General features: G+C 38.7%; 1 long non-coding RNA gene across 1 annotated transcript; it reads right to left on the bottom strand.

The window, feature by feature from the left end:
• Positions 1-674: 674 nt before the first annotated feature.
• LOC110743929 lies at positions 675-6,083 on the bottom strand. Its single transcript, XR_002523760.2, has 5 exons — positions 4,999-6,083; positions 4,606-4,668; positions 2,509-2,743; positions 2,139-2,354; positions 675-1,120 (listed from the first exon to the last, which is right to left on the bottom strand). It is a non-coding gene; the product is annotated as an uncharacterized LOC110743929 (long non-coding RNA).
• Between the last annotated feature and the right edge of the window lie 19,045 nt (positions 6,084-25,128).

Genomic DNA, 25,128 nt, shown 5'->3' with positions numbered 1-25,128 from the left:
TGAGACAGAGTCTTGCTTTGTCACTCAAGCTAGAGTGCAGTGGCATGATCTCAGCTGACTGCAACCTCTACCTCCCGGGTTCAAGCGATTCTGCTGCCTCAGCCTTCCAAGTAGCTGGGATTACAGGAGCACACCACCATGTCAGACTTAAGTTTTGTATTTTTCGTAGAAAGGAGGTTTCACCATGTTGGCCAGTCTGGTCTCAAATTCCTGATGTCAAGTGGTCTGTCTGCCTTGGCCTCCCAAAATTCTGGGATTACAGATATGAGCCACCACGCCCAGCCCTGAAGTGTATTTTCATTAGGTGAGAGGCCAAGGAAGAAAAGGACTCACAAGTGTGGTGAAATTCACTTCTCTTATTCTGTCGTCAGCCCAGTGTGTGGTTGTATACACTATAGCTCTTCCAAGGCCAATTGAATACCACTGAGGTACCCAAGGAAAGTTTTCTCCTCCCTGACAAATTCCCTACTCCATTTTCTACTAAGAGCAGAAAATTTCTAACAGTGACGATACACGGTGTCTCCTGAGAAGTAGACTCCTTTGTTAAAACTCCAAACACAGCATTCTGCTGGAACCCAATCAAGAAGGTATAGCCAGCACCTGACCTGCAGGAAAGAAAGCCTTCAATGCCAAAGGAAATGTGTACAGGTCTCTCACAGATGATGGTTCAGAGACACTGCTTCAACAACTTTATTATGTAGACACAGACCAGAGAGAGAACCTTGAAAGGCTACAAGAGTGAAAAGTGAATCGGCTAAGTTCCAAAACTTCTCCAGTTGAATTTCATGGTGACTTTGTTGACAGAAGACCAACTTGCTTTCGGAGGCATCAGCTAAGACTATCCTTTCAGAGCCTTTAATCAGGGGGATATGTATGCTCTCCACTGTATGGAGAACTAAGAGGGGGAAATGGCTATCCCCCAACAAAAGTCGAGCAGATCTTCCTGATGACCTCCCGTCACAAGGTCAGGTTTATTGACTATTTCAGTCTTTGTTCCACGTGACTTATCTTGCGTAGGTCTCAGAAGTCCACACACTCCTCCACCAATGGAATGTATTTGTTAACAGTCATATGCCAGCTCTCAGCAGTGTCTTCTAGTCAATCAATGTGCTGAGAGGCTCTGTGAAAACAGGCGATAGTCATCAAGGAGTGTTCAATTTCTTTGTGTTTTCACTTTTACATCTGTTAAAGGTCAGACACTATATTTATCACAATCAAATACACACGGATATTGAAAAGATATCTTTGTGAGCACATTGTTTGCAATGGGGTGGAGTGTGAGAGGGTTTCCTTCTGGTTTCTAAAAACTCCACATGAAACAAAAGCACATTACATTTTTGTATGTTCTCTTCCATCAAAGGATTCCAAAGTATTTAACAACTTTCATTAAGTTCCTCCAGCATCTCTCAGGAACAAATCAATATTTTTCATACTCCTTGTTACGAGATAGGGAAATAAAGTCCAGGCTCCTGGCTCATATTTAACATTCTTTTCTTGAAATATGAAAAATTCTTCTTGAATAGATTTAATTACAAGGGAGCAAACTTTTTTCCTTTTAATATGCCTTACCTTTTTTTCCTCAGTTAGAACTGAGACCAAAAAAAGCAGGCCTTATAGAAGAAGCCTGAGAAAAATAGGAATTTTGGAGGCCTGAGGAGTGAAAGCAAAAACATTTTTTTAAACTCTTAAGCATTATGGGAAGATATCTTATTTTATGTTTTCAGACTGTAAGCAAAAGTACAGCCATATTTTCAGAGCCCCAAAATATTTTTTTAAAAAAAGATAGATTCACAAAAGCAACTGAACCGAGTCTTTACCTCAAAAATGTCATCAGAATGAATCAGAAATTGTTCCTCTGTCAACCTGTGAAGAGGAGGGGGCTGATGACTTTTATTTTCTGTTTTCTTTATAGGATAATTGGGTTTCTCTGCTTCTTTTGATTGAGGGTTGACATGCTCTGCTCTCAAAATGTCTAATTGTCCATTGGGGAGAGACTAGGTTCTGCAGCAACCTATAGATCCTGGGCTGTTCTCCACATGATAGGAGAGGAAAGGGCTGCTCTGCCCTGTCCGAGGTGGCTCCCTGGGGACTCAGGGGGAAGAAATAATCTAGGAGAACAAAGCAAGTTAACTACTCACATTTCTCCACCTGGAGGCTGCTGTTTGTAGCAAACAAATTGCGATATTAATAGCTACACTTCTGCCACCTTCCTAGGTTCTCCTTGGGGACGGATTAATGCTTCTGAGATGGAGGTTTCTTTGCTGTTAGGGTGAAACCGTGAGTGCCTGCAACTCTCTTTTAATGGATTCTGGAAGTGGAGGCCGTCTGCATCTCCTTTCTCTGAAAGCTGGAATCTGAAAGCATGCAGGCTGAGCTGTATCTCGACTTAGTAGTTACGCAGCAGCTTCACTGCAGAATGCAACCTCTAATTCTAGTTACTTATGGCATAAACAAAGGGAAATGGCAGCTATTTGGCGTGGTAAATGAACACTTTAGGATTATACCCACTTTTTCTTGGGTGATCTGTTCTCAGGCACTTTATTCCAATATTCTCTAAAGTGGTTTTGGCAGATCTTGATGGTCAAGAGGGTATTGGCATTCTTCCTCTCTGCTCACGCCTGCTTTGCCAGGAAGAATGACATTGCCAGAGAGGGTTTTGCCTGTTAAGCTGTGTGTACAGATACAATGGGATGAGTTGGTGGGATGGCTAAGCAATGGTAGTATCTTCTTTCCCTACTGTCACCTACAGGAAAAAGAAATCAACATTGTGTTTCAAAAGACCCATTGAGGAAGGTCTACTCTGAATGAGAAAGGAGAAATTGAATTGTTTTTCCTACTGTCACACACAATACAACATAGAACACATCTGTGACCAGACGTATGGTAGTTTTTCATATACAGCAAGCAATCCGTTCTCCAGTGGACACCAGCTGGATGTACTATAATTCAATTCAGTTTTCACACTGTCTACGTAGAGGTAGCATTAGATTCCACAGGTTCAGGGTTCAGTCCCATAAGACTGGCCCTGCTTCAGATCCCAATTACAAGTCACAAGTTGTGATCTGTGTGCTTCTGACCAACTGGCTATAAATCATTTTCCCACTACCCACTCCTGGGGTTCAGTTAATTCTCTAGAACAGCTCACAGACCTCTCAAGGAAACATATTACTTATCTTTATCCATTTATTATGAAGGATATTACAAATGATATAGATGAAGAGCCAGACCAAGAGATGCACAGGGCAAGGTATGGGGTTGGGAGGGGCAGCGTGGAGCTTCCATGCCCTCTTTGGCTGCACACCGCACACCCTCCAGGAACTTCCATGTGTTCAACAATCTAGAATCTCTCTGACCCCAGTCCTTTAGGGATTTTATGGAGGCTTTATTATGTAAGGAAAGTTCATTGAATTATTGACTATTGGTAATAATATAAACCTTCAGCCCCTCTTCCCACCCTCCCTAGATGTTGGGAGGATGGGAGAGTAGGGCTGAAAATCCCAACTTTCTAAATATGCCTTTGTCTTTCTGGTGACCACACCCATCCTGAAGCTATCTAGTGGCCACCAGCCACCAGTCATCTTATTAGCATACAAAAGACAATCTTATCAATAGTAAGATTCTAAGGATTTTGGAACTGCCTCCAGGAACCAGGGGCAGAGACCAAATGTATATATTTTTATTATATCACAATATCACATTTACACATAGGATAATCATACATTCTGGTTTATACCACCTGCTTTCCTAATGCAGTTATAACTAATGCTTGCTTTTAGCCTTACGAGTGTTCTGTTTTGAATGACATATGGTCACACTACTTGGCAAAATTTGCCTCAAAATAAAGAAAGAGAGAAATACCTAGAGAGTTAGACAGAAGGGCTGGTCCTAAAGAAGGAAAAGTCATATAGACTGAAAATGAAGCAGAGTTTTACCAGGAAACAATTTCCTCATAGCACCCTGGACCTTCCTAGTATGTCTATTGAAGTTGATGCCAGGTGTTAAGAATCCAGACTACATTAAGACCCCTACACCCAAGCTTGAGTAGTAACAGGTCTGCATATTGTGCATAGATCATGTGGACTTGAACAACATACATATCAGAGACCATCATGGTAGACTGAAGATTAGAGAACATTTCCTCAGTTTCTGGATACTCACATAAGCCACCTGTCTCCAAAAATATTAGAGTTTGAATTTCTTTGGGAGAAAGAAGTTCCATGACTAGTATAGGCACAACGTCAGAATCAATTTGATTTAGAAAGAACACAAATATAGGATTTGTTACAGCCAGATGCAGAGGTAGAAAGATCATATATAATATACAAGCAGCTAAGAGCTTCTGTTTGAATCACTAAAGTAATTGGTAGGCAGGTGGTTGTTGAGTTCAGGACCAGGTGGTTAAATCTGAAGTCCTGAGATCCCACAGTGAACATGTGAGGTTGGTGTTGTCAGTGGCCTCAGATTCATGTAGGGTCTTGTGAGCCAATGTGGAAATGAATGGAGATGATGGCAGAACCACCATAAGGTCAGTCATGTATTCAATTGAGTCCACAAAGAGTTATTAAGCATCATTAACTCTTCCATGGCTGTGATGAAGTCTCTTACCCATGATTATATGCTGTGAAGGTCCTTCCAAAAAGTACACATTGTCTCAGATCGTAGAGTCACCTGTAGGAAAAGTGGCTTAGCAGGAGAGGTTTTTTGATTCATGTAAAACAGAACTTCACTACCCTCCATGTGCCCAAGGATTCATGTCTAAGAGAGAGAGGCTACAATACGAGAAGAACCAACGTCCTAACAAAAAGCAAATATATATTTGGAATAAAATATTGAAACACAGATACAATGGAAACATATCCAGGGGAACTAAAGATTTAAATAATAATGTAATTAGCTAATTGATTAATGTTCTACCTCTTTCTTCAATGAACATAAGAATGCAAATGTATAAGTAGAATGTTATTATTAAGGAAGTAGTCTGAGAGAGTGAATACTCACCTCTTATACAGCATAAATATGCTTTATTTATTCTAAGGTAAGAATACAGGTGGAATATGGCTGCTGTAGGTGATTTTAGACTTTACATGCTAAGGAGGGCCTCAGAGAAAGACTCCTTGAAATCTTAAACAAGCCATGGTTGTTCCAATAAGGACATCTGAGGGCTTATATTAAGCCAAGTTTCACAAGTCAATGAACCAATGGAAGATGGTAATGTCCTGCCTGCTATTTCTCACTTGAGCATCCACAATGAGAGTACAAAACAATCTGAAGTCATAAGTGATTATGAGTCATAATAGGACCCATAGATAGCAGAGGCAATTGGAATTCATGGGACATCATGGACTTACTGGTCCTGAACAGCTTTGTTGGGGGCTGGGGCCTGAAGTGAACCTTGAAGTGTGGGTAGGAGATGGGAAGAACACCAATAATAAATTTCATCATTGTCCCCTGTTTTCATCTTGACCAACAGAAACTGGAACTAATGTGCTTGTTTTTTCCAAATTCGTGTTCCGCCAGATGTTTCTCAGAGAATATCTAATAATAATAACAATAATAATCAGAATCAGCATCAGCATGACCTAGACCTTGAGGGGACACAATGATGAGTGTCTATGCCAGGGTTGGTCCTCTCATTTGCAGTGACAGTCTTCGAAATTAGTCCTGGGTGGTTGCCCAGGAGGAAAATGGATACGTCCACTCTCTCATTTACTGAGGCCACCAAGGAGCCATCAATGAAAGTGACCTTAAGCCACAGTCAACTCTGGCTAGCCTCAAAGCAGTGACCTTGAAGTGGGAGGGGCTGACTATAGACTATCTTTTCTCTGACAGGTTTCAGAGCTCTTGGCACGTGGTTGATTTAAGCCTTGCAGCTGTTGCATTATAAATTGTTGTGCTGCTACTAAAATCTTCTTGCTCCTGCCCCTTTCCCAAAGTAATTATCAGTTACAGCACATATATTAAAAGTGTGCTTTAAAAATTAAAACACAGTTCTAAAAGGAAGACCATATAAATGTAGAATTAATTGCTGTCTAAAAAAAAAAAGAATTAATTGCTGTATATGCTTCGAATTACCGAGAGACTTCACTTTATTTCTGTCACAGCAGAAAGTGCTTCATTGGGAAGAATTCATGTGGAGATCCAACCATGTTTTGTGTTTAATACACTTGAGACATTTAATTATTTTTGATTAATTCATTTACCATTAAACTGCCCAAAGACTTAGGCACATTCTGCTCTGTGTGGCCTATCAGTGTGTTAGTTATATGGACTCCTTAAAGGGGTCAACATTAAAGTTCAGTATTGGGGTTCAAAAGAGATTAGAAATCAAACCTTGGCTCCATTACTTACCAGCTGTGTGAATTTAAATAGTTAACCACTTCTGAGTTATGGTTATGTCATTTGTAAAGTGACTCCTACTTCCTAAGGCTATTATGAAAATTAAAAATTTTGGACTTAATGACTGTTTTAGGCAAGCACTCTATAAATGGTAATTATTATTTTTATTAGTTTGAAAAAATGCTAACCATGTACTATCCACCAAAGAAAAATACATACAATCATTGTTTGTTTTTCCCTAAGGTGGGAAGCAGACTTCTTGAGATGAGTTCAAGTTCCAATTCAAACAGACAAACCTGAAAAAAATCAACGTAGAGAGGAGTCTTTAGGTGGCCTGGACCTCAGCTCACATTTTTCAAGCTTATATCTTACTAATAATCCCAAAGAGCATGCAATTTTAGTAAAACTAGTTTCCTTAGTGTCTGCTGAGCACTCCTGCACACTAGTCATTTCCCACCTACTCTGAGAAGCCTTCTGCAACTACCGCCTTTGTTGTAACCTCCATTCCCTCTGGCACTTACTGAAGAACCATGGACAGATCAGAGAATTGAGAACTTAGAGGAACTCACAGAATGTCAGAGTGAAAAAGGACCATGTGAAACAAACAAAAAGCCCGAGTCCTGAAAGATTAAATACCTTGTTCAAGGTCATACAACTGGAAAACAGCAAAAGTAGAATAAAAACCTGAGACTCCCAACTCCATTCCTACTATTCTGCGCTGGGCTGGCACGCTTGGCTGCCTCGGCTTGCTGATTTGTTTCAATTTGGCAACTTCTAGACAAGAGTAACCGCTCAAAATTCCTTGCAGGGAGATCTTGGGGGTAGCATAAGCCACCGTGCAGGAATTAAAGGGAAATGTCTTTGCTTCTGTTGTTACTACCAGTGTGTAAGCGTCTGTCTCCAGGAAGAAAGGCGATAATTACTGAGTCTTTACTGTGTAGCTGGCACCATGCTGTTATGGCCTTCCATGGCCTCACATTTTCCAGGCTTCACTAGTTTGGATCTAAAAACTGGAGAAAATAAGGGCGCTCTCTCATCATAATGGGAAAGCCAGATACCCTCCAAATCCTCCCTCCTGAATCAGTTCCGGACATCCCACGGGGATGCTTCACATCTGCTAATGAACATCTTCACAGCTGCTGAGTGGCATCTACCATTTTCCTCTTCTCTTACTGAGGTTATTGAAAATGGTCTTTTATCACCACAAACTCAGTGGAGATGATGCTGACTGTGAAGCCACCACAGTGTGACATCTTTTTGGTGTTTCTGCCATGCATGGTTCTGCCTCACTAATCAAGCTGTTATGTTTTTTTTCTGCACCACATCCTGCTCCAGTAGAAAACCAAAAGGAGGGAAATACTGTTCCTTGGCACAAACACAACACATAGTTTCAACAAAGCAGGTCTTATACTCTCAAGTATTTATCTAGTGAAAACTGCTCTTATAGAGTTTCCTTTGCTGATTATAGACCATGTTCTAAGACTCAGAAATAAGGTCCATGTGGGCTCTGACATGCTATGTGTGGTCCTGAAATCACATCTCCACTACAACACTTCTGTGTTGTCTTTAACAAAATTTGTCTCCTAAGCTTCTCCATTGCCTTATGATGGGTTACCCTCACATACACACCCTACCCAGGCTCTCCATGACTTCCTCACCAGTCATATCTGAACCTGAATCTTAATTTAGAAAACTGCACTGACACAAATTTCAACTCATTTGATTTTAACAAAACTGTTACAGGTAGGAACTATTGTCTTTATCCTTCAGATATCAGCCCAAAGTCATAGAATTTATTATAATCTAAAACCAGGAAGGAGAGGCAGGAATTGACCCAAAGGGTGAGCCTATCCTCTGGGCACTTTGCTACTGAGCCTCCTATCGGACTTGGGAAAGCCTCCTCTTGCCACCTCCCAACCACAGTCTTCTATGATAGTACCAGTCGGGTTCTTGCCTACCTTCCCAGTGTTCCTTGTTTGAGAGCTCTTCATGGTTTTCACATGTTCCTACTGTAAATAAATTTATTGCAGTGTTTCATTCTACTTCCATTACCCTTGTGACCAATGTGGAATCCCTGTTGTTCTCTGATGGTATAGTAACTGCCACCTACTGCCCAGCGTATTACATTATTACATGTCAAAGTCGAGCATTTTCCAAAGAAAACCACAACTACACCATGCTTCTGATTAAAACTTATGGTGGACTAGATACAAACAAGCAAAGTTGTTATATATCCTGACAGTGACTAATAGAAGCTTGTGTCCTTGTGTATCTTTTAGTGAATTTTATATACTGCATTGTATACACAAATGACAAAAAATACAATTTATCTCCCACGTCTTTAAGGATCTGGCCTATAAAAATAGGTCTATCGTGAAGAATCATTTTAATAAAAGGTGGAGTGATAACCTGGAAAATAAAACTTCCATATAGACACTCATATGTAATAGGATGCTAAGGAAAGAATGAATCCCTTGACCCTGATTTAGCCTGAAGTCATCACAGACATCTACAACTTACTGGGAAGATCCTTGTATATTTTTCACATCCAGAGACCATTATTTAATATGAATATTGCACACAAGGAAGGGTTCCTGATATACTGGTCTCCCAGCATTTTATCTATAGTATTAGGGCTTCTAGGAAGGGTTCCTGACATACTGATCTCCCAGAGTTAGGGCTTCCAGGAATTGAATGTCATTGTGGATGATCACTTTGGAGAGCAGGTAACTGAGACATGCAAGTTCAACAGGAAGCTGCCTCTTGCCTTTAATGTTGGAAAAGTACCAGGTCTCATCATCCTGGAAGAGGTGCTACCTTGATCGATTTAACTATTACCTCCCTTATATGACCAGGAACATGACAGAGGCATCCTGAACCATTCTGTCCATTTTGGTTTGGAAATCCCAGAAGTTTTGGTTTGGAATCAGGTCATGAGTGCTTAAGTGGCAGGAAGACTGGAATTGAGACAGAGCTCTCCACTCATACGCTGTATCTGTTCTTCAAGTGCTCCCCCTAACCACTGATCATGAGGGAAATAATATTAACAGCAGTGACAGACACATAAGTCCTTCACCACTTTTTTCAAAGTATTTTTTGGAAATATCCATTTATTTAACTCTCACCATACTCTCATAATGTCTTTCTCAATTGTTCTACTCTAAAACGTAAGCCTTAAATACACATTAGCCAGCTTTTCTCTACCTAAAAAGAAAAATGCCAATTCCTTGTTATCTATTCTTGTTCTCTTTCAATGACATTTTTTCCTGTTCCAGTAATGCTAACATTTTTTTGTAAGGCTCTAGATCTAAGTTGTCTAATAGAGTAACCACTAGCCATATGTGATAATTTAAATTTATTAAAATTAAATATAATTAAAAATTTGGCTTCTCAGATACAATAGCCAAATTTTAATTGCTCAAGGTATCTTGAAAAAGCCACATCTTCCAATGGCTTTTGTAGAGCATAGTATATAGAACACTTACATTGTCTCAGAAAGTTCCAGTGAACAAGGTTGTTCTATGGTGAAAGGTTTGTTATTGTTGATGTTGTCATTGTTTTATTTTCCCAATCATCTCAAACAAATTATTTATGGTCTATCCACATTCAGGAATTCCTCTTCAGGCCATGATGGGGTAATAGGTAACCTATATGTATCCTGTGATCTTAAACAACTAGAAAACTGGAAAAAAAATATATGAAATATATTTTGGGGTTTTCAGGCATTGGAAAAGCGATAACACAGAGCTTGACCTCTGAAAACAGTTAAATAAAGACAGGTAGTTCTATAATTGACGCAATGCATTCCTAGTGACAGTTTTTAGGCTTAAAATCTTCTTAAGGAAGAGAAACCTAAACACAGCATAGATGTCTGCATGGGTCTCTGCAGAGGAGACAAATATTAGAGGAAAGGGAGGTCAGTGATGTTATGGAGTGGAGTGCCACGAGAAGTGAATTCATAATGAGAAAGAACTCCAGATAACAATAGAGAGTGGCCTTCATGATTTGGGCTGATCACTGATCTACACTTCATGACAATAAACTTCCAAGAACTGGGGAAAGAACTACTGAAAAAAATAAGCCAGGCCAGGCATGGTGACTCACGCCTGTAATCCCAGCACTTTGGGAGGCTGAGGCAGGCTGATCACCTGAGGAGTTTGAGACCACCATGGCCAACATGGTGAAACCCCATCTCTGCTAAAAAAAGAAAAATACCAAAATTAGCTGGACATGGTAGCAGGTACCTGTAATCCCAGCTACTCAGTGAGCTGAGGCAGGAGAACCACTTGAACTCAGGAGGCAGAGGTTGCAGTGAGCTGAGATTGTGCTGCTGCACTCCAGCCTGAGGAACAGACTGAGACACTGTCAAAAAAAAAAAAAAAAAAAAAAAAAGCCAGAAAACAATTATTGAAGAGAGTTATTAAAAGGTTTTCTTCTCACTACACAGAGTGACAAAACAACAACAACAACAACAACAACAAAACAACATAATAGACATCAGCCTCAGATGGCTTATGCGTCTAATGCCAGTGCTTTGGGAGGCTAAGATGAGTGGATCAGTTGAGTCCAAGAGTTTGAGAGCAGCCTAGGTGACATGGCAAAACCCCATCTCTAAAAAAAATATAAAAATTAGCTAAGTGTGGTGGCATGTACCTATAGTCCCAGCTACTAGGGAGGCTGGGGCAAGCGGAACACTTGAGCCCAGGAGACAGAGGTTGCAGTGAGCAGAAATCATGCTGCTGCACTCCAGCCAGGGTGACAGAGTGAGACCCCTCTCAAAAAAATACAATTAAATAAAACATAAAATTACCAGACAAGTATGCTGGTATGGTTTGGCTGTGTCCCCACCCAAATCTCATCTCGAACTGTAACTCCCATAATCCCCAAGAGTCATGGGATGGACCCAGTGGAAGGTAATTAAATCATGGTGGCAGGTTTTCCCAGGTTGTTCTTGTAATGTTAAGCATGTCTCACAGGATCTGATGGTTTTACACAGGACAGTTGCCCTGCCCATGCATTCTTACCTACCACCATGTAAGATGTGCCTTTGCTCCTCCTTTGCCTTCCGCCATGATTGTGAGACCTCCCCAGCCATGTAGAATCATGTGGCCATTTAACCTCTTTTTCTTTACAGATTACCCAGTCTCAGATATGTCTTTATTAGCAGCATGAGAACAGGCTAATAAAGTGAATTGGTACTGGTAGAGTGGGGTGCTTCTATAAGAATACCTGAAAATATGGAAAAATTTGGGTAAGTATAGAAAATGTTACTAAACTTTTCAATCTCTTTAAAAAGTAACTAAAAGCTTAAACAAAAATAATACTATATCATGGGCTTTATAACATATGTATTTTAAAATATAGTCACAGCATGTTTTAAATATGTCAGTTATACTTGAAGTGGTATAATTTTATTTGAAAATAGACTGTGATAAGTTAAAAATGTACATTGAATACATTAAAACAGTCACTAGAAAAAAGAGGTATAGCAAATGAAACAATAGTGGAGGAAGGAAATAATACATATAATTACAGAAATTGGTTGGATGCAGTGGCTCACACCTATAATCCCAGCATTTTGAGAGGCTGAGGCAGGAGGATCCCTTGAGCTCAGGAGTTAGAGATCAGCCTGGGCAACAATGCAAGACCCCTACTCTACAAAATATATATATTTTTTTATTAGCCGGGCTTAGTGGCATATACCTATAGTCCCAGGTACTTGAAAGGCTGAAGCAGGAGGACTGCTTGGGCCAAGGAGTTTGAAGTTACAGTGAGCTATGATCATGCCACTGAACTCCAGTGTTGGAAGCAGAGAGAGTCCCTGTCTTTAAAAAAAAAAATTTATATGATAATAGCAGAAATCAATAAAATAAGAGATACAAAAACAAGAGAGAATATCAAACTACATGTTGTTTCAAAGAAAAGATGAGCAAAATTGAAAACACTAGCCAGATTGATGAAGAAAGTTGAGAATACAAATAATCAAAGTCAGAAATGTAAAACTGGCCATCACTGTAGATCCTATACATATTAGAAATCTAATAAGGGACCATTATGAATAACTTTAGGGAAAGAAGTAGCCATCATTTATGAGTAAAAATGCTGTTTAAAGACACAAACTACCAAAGGTCACTAAAGAAGAAATAAATAGTCCTATATTTAATTTGTAAAATTTAAATCATAGTTTTAGGAATTACACAGAGAAATATTCAGACCCCAGTAGTTTCATTGGTTAATTCTATTTAACATATAAGGAAGAAATAATATCCATTGCACAAAGAAACTCCTCCAGAACATAGAAGATGAATTCTATCCCCCAACTGACTTTAGGAGGCTAGTATTATCCTGAATCCAAAACCAGAAAAATATGTTACAATAAAAGAAACTACAGACTAATATCCCTTATGAACACAAATGCAAAAATCCCTAACATAAATTTAGCAAATCAAATCCAGCAATATACGCATCTTGATTATTTGGGTTCATCCCAGGAATGCAAAGTTGGTTTAACATTTGAGAAACAATCCATGGTATTCACTATGTTGACAATCAAAATAAAACAGCTATATTATGATTTCAAGGAAAAGCATTTGACAAAATTTAGCACACATTTATAATAGTCATCAGCACACTTGAAATAGAAGGGAACATCATCTGATAAATGACATCTATTACAAAATTTATGGATGACGTCATAATTAATGATGAAAGATTGAACACTTTCTCTCTAGACTGAGAATGAAGCACAAATACTTTTCTTGTCATTTCTATTCAACATTATCCTAGAGGTCTTAAACTATGAAAAAAGAAACAAAAAACTCCACGTGGATTGGAAGTGAAGATAATAAACATTCTTTGCCAATGGCCCAATTGAGTACTTAGAATACCAATAAATCTACTAAAAAGATACAAGAAATTATAGATTAATTTAGCAACTTTGCAGAATACAAAGTCAATTCTGTATGCAAAATTTATTGTATACACTATTTAGTGAGATAAATCTATTGATCACATATTTTGATGCTGCAACAATATCCAATTTCTGTAACAGTTTCTAACACTCATTCTCAATTTTTGTACATCTCTCATTTTGGGCTTGTAACAAGAAGTTCATGGACTGGCACCAGTCTACAGACCACTACCCAAATGACACTCCCCCTTTTATTAATAAAGAAAATGTTTAATTTATTCAGTAAGCACTTAGTATACACCAGTCACTGTGCTAAATACAGGGTACTTCCCCACAAATAAGCAAAATTCAAATTTTATGATAGGACCTCCAGCATAATATGTGATGCAAGACAAGTACACACATAATAAATATTTCTAAGACAATCTTTATAGCCATACGCTCTGAAAAATTATCTGCCTCCGAAGAATGGAAGAATAGGAAGGGAAGAGTTGTACTGATTGGAAAAATCTTAATGATTGAAGATGCATTTGAATTCACCATAGAACAGCAACATAGCAACACAAACTTAATCACATAACAATGAACTTAATAGTGAGAGCTAGGCTTCCCATGTGGGTTATTTGTTCAAGCAGTGGATTTCTATAAAACCTGGGATTTGGGAGGCAAGGAACTGACCTTAAATTCCCCTCTTCCAGTGTCTTTCCAATACTCCAAACCTGCTCATACTTCTGATTCTCAAATAAGTATGATATTCATGGCTGAAATCCCAAGCATAATATTGATGTACAAACTGTGATCTCTGTATAATAGAATCATCAGATATTAGAAATGAAAAGTCTACAAAAATCATATGATCCTAAAGTTTTGCAAATAAGGCAATAAGAGAGGAAAGTGTTTTCCTAGGTCATGTGGCTTTCCTGGAAACAAGAGCCTTTAGATTCACCTCTGACACTAAATCTACTTCTCTTTCCATTGTACCATAATGCCTCACCAGGTATAAAAGAAACGAAAAGCATTTGCTGCTGCTTCTGTCATTGCCCATAATTAACAAATTCAAATGAATGATGAGTGTGACAGGATGACAGCTTTACTCTAAGCATAAAGGCATGCCTGGACATAAATGAAGAACTGAGGACAAGTTCCCCAGATATCTGTTTAAAGGAGTGCAGAAAAAGCATCCTGGGAAATAATGTTTCCAAAAGGAAGAGAAATTGAGGTACGAGGAAATCAATTGATATACATATTAAAGCATGATTGAAAGAATGAGGTAAATCTGAAAATATTAGGTTATCACTAATACTGTACCTAGTCCAGCTCTCCTTAACTGACCTCCACATCCCAGAAAAAGTAAAAGCTACAAGACGAATTTCAGTAAAATATCAATGTGACTTTGAGAACAGTATTGGCCCTGGGCATGGCACTGGCAAGGGAATCAAGAGCACTGACATTGGAGGAACTAATCCTGATGAGGGCCAATTCATAGCTGATTTGTTGGTGCTGTCAGCATCCAGGCAATAGTTTCAATATAAATGCCATAATATAAGGGTCTTATTCTTATATCCCACCAGCAAATGGATATAAAAGCACATAAAATAAACCAACAAAACTCACAGACAATCCTCAATAAGACACACAGTAGCATGTCCTTGTTTTCAGAACATAAATTCTTAATACAGGACAAAATACATTTTAAAAAAATAGACCTCTGGAAATTCCATCACTCCAGAGCCCTTTCTTCCCACTGCTACACTCCTTTCAGAAGACCCAGGTACTCCTTATTTCCCAGTTTACATACAGTAAGTCAGTTTATTCATTGTTTTATTTTAAAGCATTTTTTTTTTTTTTTGAACAGTGGTTCTTAAACTGTAGGGTACACTGATATCACCTTAAGGCCTTTTTAAAACAGATTGCTGTGACCAACTGCACAGTTTCTGATTCAGTATGTCTGGGGCAGAGTCAGAGAATTTGCGTTTCTATCACATTTCTGGGTGTTGCAGACACTGCCAGTTAGGATACCAAACTTGGAGAATGGCTGCTTTGGAGCTATACTCATCCTCCAACCTCTTAACACAACTTTTACGTTGTTAATAACATGTGAATAACACATGGACAGTAATCTTATGTGCCTCCTTCCCTGTTTTGTATGCAGAGCTTAGCACAGGGCAGGGCATAGAATAGGGGTTCAATAACTATTTGTTGTATAAATAAATGAAAAGATGAATGAATGAATAGCTGAATTGTGAGTGAATGAATGAATGAATGAAAAAAGCATTTGCATTTGGCTTGCCTCAAAAACATTTAGAGGTATTCTAAATGCAATGAAATAAAACACTACATGATGAAGAAAGCCAACCAAAATGATCCTATCCCAGAATAAAGAAACCATCCTAAAGATAAATTTCCCATTACACCTTTTGAACCACAGAGAGCAAATTTCTAGCACTTTTCAAATAATCACATTTTCCCCGTTTCTAGGTTTTAAAGGTCAAAACATTGAGTGCCAGCCTCAGAGTATCTTTCTGTACAATCAAATTACGTTAATGATTTTAAATGAAAATAGCTATTTTTTTTTTAAAAAAAAACCCTTCTCCTTGAGCAAAATAAATTGCGCACATGTATTTATTTCTTCTTCCTCCTGGCATCCACTAAGTCATCAACCCACAAAGACAAAGACTGTGGGAGAGAAACAGCACCAGAAAAGAGAGGTCAATGCTATTCCGAAAGATAGAAAACAATGTCTGAGTGATAACTGCCTGGGCACAGCAGGGAAGGCTGGACCTTGAGTGACTGCAGAGAAAAAAAGTAATGAGCAGCAAGTTGACCCATGCAGAGAACAGGGAGAGCTCAGGGTCTGAAGGTCCCAGATACCTCCGCTGGCCATGGTGGGAAGTGAAGCGAAAACAGGATTAATTGAAAGTTGTACAATGTGAAGTGTGACTTTCAGACACTCGTTCCAAGCCCATGCCATTAATTCACATTTGAGATCTCACAACATTTGAGGAGCACCATTATCAGGAAATATAGAGAGCAAGTCAAGCAGGAAAAGGATGTTCAGAGAAAACAGTGGGCAGCAGAATATATATTCAAAAGTTTCTTAAGGACTACATATTCTTTAGAAAGATGAAAGACTTTTTTAATTTCTGGAACACACAAAAAAGTATAATTTTTTTTAAAAAGTTCTTTTAGAACTGACCCACAGTTGGATTAAATTATAAGGAGACGGCTTCTGTTGCAGACAGTGGTTTTGAAATGCTGAGTCAAAGAGTAGCTTCCTCTCAGTTCCTTCCTTAGCTGGGTCCTCAGTACATGCCTATCTCTTGCAGTGTTGCCCTTTTGAAATATCCATGCTTTTTTAGTTATAGGAAGCCTGATCTGACAACACACCTTGATGTCAAGCAGGCAATCCTGTGGTTTTTCCCATGATACTACTAGATATGTCAAACCATCTGAATGATTTTTAGTTTAGAAAACAGTCATCATGTCTACATCCAGTGCTAGACAGAGCTGTCAAAAAGACATGCTCACTGTAACAGCCAGAAGCATCTAAGATTTTATAGGCAAATATGAACCATCATTATTGTAACAGTGAGCAAATGATCATCTCTACATCCAAAATGTATATAAATAATACCCAGAGACCTGATGCTCCAGGACAGAAGCCCATTTGATTGCAAACAATTTAAAGAAAGAAATGTACTAGGATTGATCCCAGCCACACATCTTAGCAGCTGTAACCCTAAAACCCTTCTGGAATCATCAATCAAGATGATGGTCTTCTAAGATTGCTCAAAGAGAAACTAGAGCCAAAGCCCCTTTTGGCCAGTTAGGTCCTATAAGTGCTGAGCTCCCTGGTACCTCTGAGCACTGTACACTTGCTTCTCTTCCTCCTCCATCCCAAGCCTCTTTGTCTGCCAGTCTGAATCCTACTCATCAATCAAGGCTTAACTCAAGTACCATTTCCTTCAAGAAATGTTCCGTAATTGAGAATCCAATGGCTTCTCATTATCTTCAGGATAAAAATCCAGACTTAATAAGACATATTAAGCCCTTCATGGCCAGGCCGTAGCTTTCCTGTCCAACCTAATTTCTCACCCTTACTTTCCTTCACACTAGCACTTAACATCCGGCTCTTTCAGACCTCCAGACCTTTGTACACACTTTGTACACACTGCTCCTCTCATTCTTCAAACCCATCTCGGGTCACCTGAACTTTGGTTTTCTTAAATGTCCCATCTATGTACTACCATTGCTTGCTTGTCTTCAAATACCCACTTATATCTGTAACTGTTTACTGAGTACTTACAATGTAACAGACATTACAATGGGTGTGTGCTTATATTACCTTTATTTTTTTTATCATTGCAACACCTATATGGTATGTACTGTTATGCCTATTTTCCAGAAGAGAAAAGCAGGTCTTAGAGAGGCTGAGTAGCATATTAACCACAGGTTTAGTACATTGTAAAGCCAAGATGTGAATATAGATTGATTTTACTCCAAAGCCTATCTAGTTTCTTACTCAACATTATGAACTGTTCTCATGAATGAGTGCATAATAATGAATCCCATAAAGCAAAGGACCATATCTAGCTTCTTTACTGTTTTTATTTTTTTAGAGATGTGGTATCACCAGGCTGATCTTGAATTCCTGGCCTCAAGCAATTCTCCTGCTTCAGCCTCCAAGTGTAGCTGAGATTACAGGCATATAAATGGTCTATTCATTCCATGTGTTCTCCATCGCTTGTATGCTCCTTAAGGATGGGAATAGCATATTAGTCATCTTTGCATCCTGAGATACTAGCCCAGTGTTTGTTGAATGAATAAATGAATGAATGTACCACATATTCTCTCTTTCTCTCTCTCTCTCTCTCCTCTTTCTCTCCCTCTCTCACACACACTCTCTGTCTCTCTCACACACACACACTCACACACACACAAACATATTAGTTTTTACTTGTTCACGTAGGGTCTTGGAATCATACTTTGCTGATTTTGGACTTGTATTATTACCCAAACATATCTCACACCTTTAATGGCCAAGAGCTGTGTCTTTGGGATTAGGCTCTCTCCGCATTGATTAGCATGATGCTTGGCACCTATTAGATGCTTAAAATGCTGTGTTGGTTGCTCCTCTTCTTACCTCGAAGAGAAAAAAAAATGCACCTTTTGAGTGGATTGTAAAAAAACCTTAGGTATCATTCGCTTGAGTAACTCTGGTTTATCCCTTGAAGTGAAACTTGTTTGGCTGTGGAGATTTGAAAGCCATCCGACATGCATGGGCCTAAACGGTACACCAGCACTGAAAGTAATCATGCTGGGTTGTGAGCTCTGTGGTTTCCTGTGATGAGAGTGTTGCAGAAAAAACCATACCTGTTCGTCAAAGCTGGTGGGGAGCAGGATATGGATGAGAGAGGAGCATTAACATTTTACTTCTGTAAATTAGAGGTTTTGGCATCTCTGGGAAAAAAAATCATGTGGCCTTTTAGAGTCTGCAAGAGCTGCCAAATGTCTTTCCCCTTGAAACAAAAACTGTGTTCAAGTCTTGATAATTACTACGGAGCTGTGCCAAGTCCAGAAATCCTTCTCAGCCAAGCAGCCCCACAGGGAGTTGAAATTTAAATTTATAATCATTTACTTTCAAAAAAAAGTGAGTTTTCAGAACCAAGCTCCACAAACATAACCTTGGGTTAGATCTGATTTAGACCTGAGGCTGGACCTACCCCTATCAACTAAGTAGGATAAAAGTAGTCCTTTTCTCCCTCTTTAATTTAACAGGGGAAATTTAGAGGGGAAATAATGAAAGAATTGAACAGCTGAAATATCAGAAGCAAGACTGCCTTTGTTAGTACCATGTAACCTGTTTTTCTGGAACGTTGTAATCCCAGAAATGAGCAGACTGTTTTTCATCTGATCTCCCGAGGACTCTTGTGAACTCAAGAGAGACACAGTTCTAAAATCCATCTGATCCCCTTCGCCTATCTGAGCAGAATCAAAACACACAGAGGCCCAAATATTTAGCCAAACAGCACAAGTAGCCAGGCAACAGATATTTCAAAAATAAATAAATAAATACATAAAATCAACTAAAAAAGACGGATTAAGTTGCCTGCCTTTTCTCCTGATAAGGACAGTTTTACCACTGTCACAGAAAACATTCATCGATATTATAAATGTCTGATTAATTCAGAATAAGTCCCTGTTTTCTGTTTTACGTCCCATTGGTTTATGAATTCAGAATAATTAACAAACTGTGTGTCAATGCCTTAAGCTTTTATTTCCTTTTCTTCCTGGGAAAATTAAAGTCAGTCCCTGTTGATTTCTTCATCTTTGCCCAACAAAGGTATAAAAAAAAAAAAAAGCATGCAGCTTCACGATAGAGATATCTGATTGTAGTGGTGGAGGCATGGATGTTGGTAGTTAGATAAGGTGGGGGCCAGAGGAGTACTCAGCTCTCAGCAATGTCTTCCTATTGGGATTCATCAACAGTGGAAGAAGAATTTAACTGCCCCTCCCTCCTTCTTTAAGTGTGACAAGGGTAATATATTACTGCCAAACCTTGTGCGGATGTTAAGAAACATCATTCCAGCTGTTAGAGTCAATGAGAAAAGCCATGAGTCTTGTCAAGTCCTTTTGCTACTTCACAGCATAAAACTGTCACTTCATTAATTAGATGAGCGTGCTGCCACGCGACTCCAGTATGCTCACTCTTCATCACTGATCTTTGTCAATTTCGGTAATAAAACAGCAATTTAATAATCCCCCCTCACACATTAGTAACTGTTTTATGATGGAATTTCAGTTTCCTGGTGGCACTTGATTAATCAGTCTGGGGAGGTCTTAAATAGATATATTAAGAGTTTAATTAAAAGGCAAGCTGCAAGGAAGACATAGTTCAAAGAAAACAGTTCAAGTGACTATATAATAAAATGAAATACAAGAGGTCATCAGTTCATTCTGTGAGTCTTAGTCTAAAGGCAGACAAATAGATGCACTGGGGGCCCTACAGAGCTCCCACGCTCTGTCTACACAATTCCACAAATGTGCTTTGTTTATTGTCTACCACCCCCACCTGCCACCTGCCATAGCCTCCTCCCCCGACCACCCACAGCGGTTCAGGTAGCTCAAGAGAGCTTGCAACCCTGTGCATGGCAGCTGGTGATAACCCTTCTGGTGTCTCTCTGCAACAAAAACTGAGATAACTTTCTTTTAAGAAGAGACTTCCTAAGAGACTTAGAAGTAAACTGATACTTCTCCTGTGGAGTGGAATCTCAAGCATGAACAGAATATACATTAGAAACTTCTAGATACAAATGGAAGTGGAAAAAAAAAATTTGGCTTCCTCTCCAGGCACAAGGTGTAGGTAAAGAATGGTCCGGTGAAAAAGAAAGTGCCTCAGTTCAGAGCCAATGGAAATGGGTTTGTTACTGGTGTAGGGTGTCCAGTTTCTTGGCGTCTTGAACAAAGAATTGTACGAAACACGCAAAGCAAGGAAAGAATGAAGCAGTAAGTCGGGTGCGGTGGCTCACGCCTGTAATCCCAGCACTTTGGGAGGCTGAGGCAGGAGGATCACCTGAAGTCAGGAGTTTGAGACCACCCTGACCAATATAGAGGAACCCCGTCTCTAGTAAAAATACAAAATTGGCCAGGCGTAGAGGCGCATGCGTGAAATCCCAGTGATTCGGGAGGCTGAAGCAGAAGAATCGCTTGAACCCGGTAGGCAGAGGTTGCAATGAGGTGAGATCGTGCCACCATACTCCACCCTGGGCAACAAGAGCGAAACTCCATCAAAAAAAAAAAAAAAAAAAAAGCATGAAGCAACAAAAGCAGAGATCCATTGAAAACGAAAGTACATTCCACAGGTGGGAGCAGGCTGAGCACAGGGGCTAAAGAGCCCCTTTACAGAATTTTCTGGGGTTTAAATACCCTCTAGAGGTTTCCATTGGTTACTTGGTGTACAACCTTTGTAGATTAAGTAGTGGCCCACAATCAGTCTGATTGGTTATGTAAAGCAACCAATCAGAGGCTGAAGTTACAAAGATTACACGCTATGCGAGCATCTGCTTGGTTGCAGAAAACAACCAATCAGAGATACTTTCAATTTTCCATCTGCTACACAGGAAAAGGGAGGGGTCTTTTTGCGAAGGAAGTAGCCTCTGGTCCTTTTGTTACTTAGGTGTGGGAATTTGGGGTTTTCCTTTTGGTTTAGCTCTAGGCAGTCAGTGTGAATCAGCCTTAGGTTCCCTGCCTCCCAGACTTCTGTCTCAGGTTTTGGTTCAGCTCTGCCACTAGTCATGACAAATGTCCCTTGAATTACTCAGTTAATCAACTGAGTGCTTTCAGTCATTCATTTTTATCTCTCTCTCTCTCTCTCTTTTTTTTTTATCATCTACATGTTTTCTAATGCCTTTTTCACCTCAGACACCCCTAGATCCTCTGTGCTATACCCTGTTCCCCTCCCTGCACCTACCCCTATTGCTTTGACAAGTGCTTTAGGGTCCTGGGAGAGAAAGGTGGCATTACACATTAACTAGGAAAAAATGTAGAGTACAGTCTTACCGATAGATAACATTAACTAGGGGATCCATAGGCAACACTATCGCATTCCTCAGTTAATTATATATCTCCACAAGACCAAAACCCGAGCTGAGTACTATAATAGAGAGGTTAAAAGAAAAAGTCACATAATTCAAACAGCTAGAAAGAAATATCAGAGGCTGGGCATGGGGCTCATGCCTATAGTCACAGCACTTTGGGAGGCTGAGGTGGGTGAGTCACTTGAGGTCAGGAGTTTGGGACCAGCCTGGCCAACATGGTGAAACCACATCTCTACTAAAAACATAAAAATTACCTGGTCGTGATGGCCTGTAATCCCAGCTACTTGGCGGGCTGAGGCAGGAGGATCACTTGAGTCTGGGAGGCAGAGGTTGCAGTGAGCCGAGATTGCGCCACAGCACTCCAGGATGGGTGACACAGTGAGACTCTGTCTCAAAAAAATAAAAATTAAATTAAAAAAAAAAAGAAAGAAAGAAATATCAGAGAATCTTTTGAATCATTGGAGTAGATAAAATCTACTAGGTTTTATCTTAACCTAGTAGATAAAATCTACTAGGTTTTATCTTAACCTAGTAGATAGGTTCATATTAACAAATTATTTGTGCCTTTGAATAGGAAATAGAGCATACTGGCTAATCTAACCCCAATAGTGACTAGGAAGCCACATGCCTCATTGCTTGAGAAGTGTATTTTTCCCGGTATCAGTGCATTTCCGTGGTATTTCTCACTAAAGTACTTGTCTTTTCTCTTCATCCTTCCACTCTACTTTCTGAGAGGTCCTGTGTAGGGATTAATTCCAGCTCATATGTGTTCTTGTTATATATGATTTTTAAAGAACCTCAGGTTTACAGAATTAAACATAAGCTTCAGTTCATGATCTCCTATCATTAATAATTCGTATATGATATTAATTTAGTTTATTAATTTTGATAATATAATAAACACTCAAAAATGTACCATGCAACCAAATAATTGGTACTCTGACAATAATGTTTATCTATTTATATGCTCCTCCCATACTGTTCCCCTGTTTCCCTTCCACCCTAAAATAAATACAATCCCAAATTTTGTGTTATTTATTCTCTTAAATATTAAACAGTCTTAGAAGTATGTATGTATGCTTAAATCATATATTATTTAGTTTTACTTGCTTTTGATTTTTGGAAAATAATATTTTGCTGTATATTTGATTTGATTTCAAATCTGTATGATTTGATTTTTTCTTTTCACCCATACTGTAGTGAATACATGAGGTTGATTCAGCTCACAGTCCTACAAAAGTCCATTGTTTGAATATATCATAATTTAATTATTTGTTCTTTTAAATTTCTTTCCAGGTTTTCACTATTATGAACAGTGGTAATGTGAAAGTTATTGTCTATGTCTTCTGGTGATCCTGTTCAATTATTTCTCTCAGGTGTATACCAAAAATTTGAATTGCTGGGTTGTAAGTTACATAATTGTTCAACTTTCCAATATAGTGCTCCTGTCCATTGATATCCATGGGGGATTGAATAGTTTTACGATCCCCCTGCAAATACCAAAATCTATGGATGCTCAAGTCTCTTACACAAAATGGTGTCATATTGGCGTATAACCTATGCAATCCTCCCATCTACAGTAATTTAAATCATCTCTATATTACTTATTATTACAGTATTATTTTTCATTTTCCTCATTGCTAATGTTGTTTAATATTTCTAAATATGATTATTGGTGATAAATATTTTCTGTGAAATAATAATTTTCTCATTTTAACATTATACTGTAGAAGTTCTTTATCCTTTAAAGAGACAGTGAGTATAGTTTATCAATGTATCAATTTATGTGTTGCAAATATACTCTTTCCTATTTATAGCTTGTATATTTTCCCATTTTCTTCAGCTATCTTTTGATTAGCAGGGGTTTTTATTGTAATATACACAAATTTATCTGTTGTTTCTTTTACGGTTATCACTTTTGATATCTTATTTAAGAAAAAGTTTCCTACTTGTACTTTATCTATATTGTCTACCAAAATGCTAAAATTTTACTTTTGATATTTGAATCCTCAATGCATCTGAAGTTGTTTGTTTTGTATGGTGTCAAATTGATTTCAATATTTTAGCCAGCGAAATAAAATAAGAAATTAAGTAATAAGGCATGGAAATGAAGAAATAAAACTGTCATTATTTGCAGATGATATAATTATTAACATAGAGAATGCCAAAAAATCAACAGAAAATTGTTATATGAAAATATTACAGGTTATATTAATAAAAGGCAATTATAAATAATAGGAGAATTGAGCAGAGTGTCACTCTGTCACCCAACCTGGAATTCAGTGGCTCAGTCGTGACTCACTACAGCTTTGACCTTCTGGACTCAAGGAATTTTCCCACCTCAGCCTCCCGAATAGCTGGGGCTATAGGCACTCATCACCTCACCCAGCTAATTTTGTGTGTGTGTGTGAGAGAGACTGAGTGTGTGTGTGTGAGAGACCAAGTCTCACTATGTTGCCCTGGCTGGTCTCAAAGCCTGGGCTCAAGCAATCCTCCCACCGCAGCCTCTCAAAGTTCTGGGATACAGGAGTGAGCCCCCATGCATGGTCATCTATTGTATTTCTATACATCAGTAACACATAAGAAAATGTAAATATGTGAATAAGGATGTAATTCACATAGCAAGCAAAACTCCAAACTCTTTAGAAATAAATCCAACTAAGATGCAAAAGACCTGAGAGCAAAAAATTATAAAAGTTTAACTGAGAGACAGTCAAGAAGACCTAAACATTTAAAGAGAGGGCTGTGTTTGTGTAGTAATTAAGACAGGGTGTATTAATGCAAGAACAGACACATTGACAAATGGTACAGAATAGAGAGCTCACAGAAAGACCAACACATCTATGGTATTGTGAAAGGTGACAAAAGTGGCATAGCAGATCAATGTGAAAAAATTATTATCATAAAAATGAAATTGAGAAAAAATAGTTGCTCATAATGTATGTAGGTTTAAGTTAGTTTAGTGTCATTTGTATAATCGATTAGTGTTTATTAAAGTGGTATGTCAAAGCTCCCAGGTTTGACTTCATTAATAAGAAGCTCCCAGAAGTCTTTCTTTTTGGGGAGATGCTGAACGCTATAAGAGGTAGATTACAGTCTCTGAGGAACATGCATTAATCACAACAGCTAGTGCCCATTTGTGTTTCAAAAAGAATAAATCTAGTCAATGTAAAGCTTTTTTTTTTTTTTTTTTTTTTTTTTTTTGAGACTGAATCTCACTCTGTCGCCCAGGTTGGAGTACAGTGGCACAATCTCAGCTTACTGAAATCCCCACCTCCCAGGTTC

Source organism: Papio anubis, chromosome 8 (genome assembly GCF_008728515.1).
Source record: "Papio anubis isolate 15944 chromosome 8, Panubis1.0, whole genome shotgun sequence".
Lineage (NCBI taxonomy): Eukaryota > Metazoa > Chordata > Mammalia > Primates > Cercopithecidae > Papio > Papio anubis.
The sequence above is the reverse complement of the archived record's forward strand: the minus strand, read 5'-3'. Positions and strand labels throughout refer to the sequence as shown.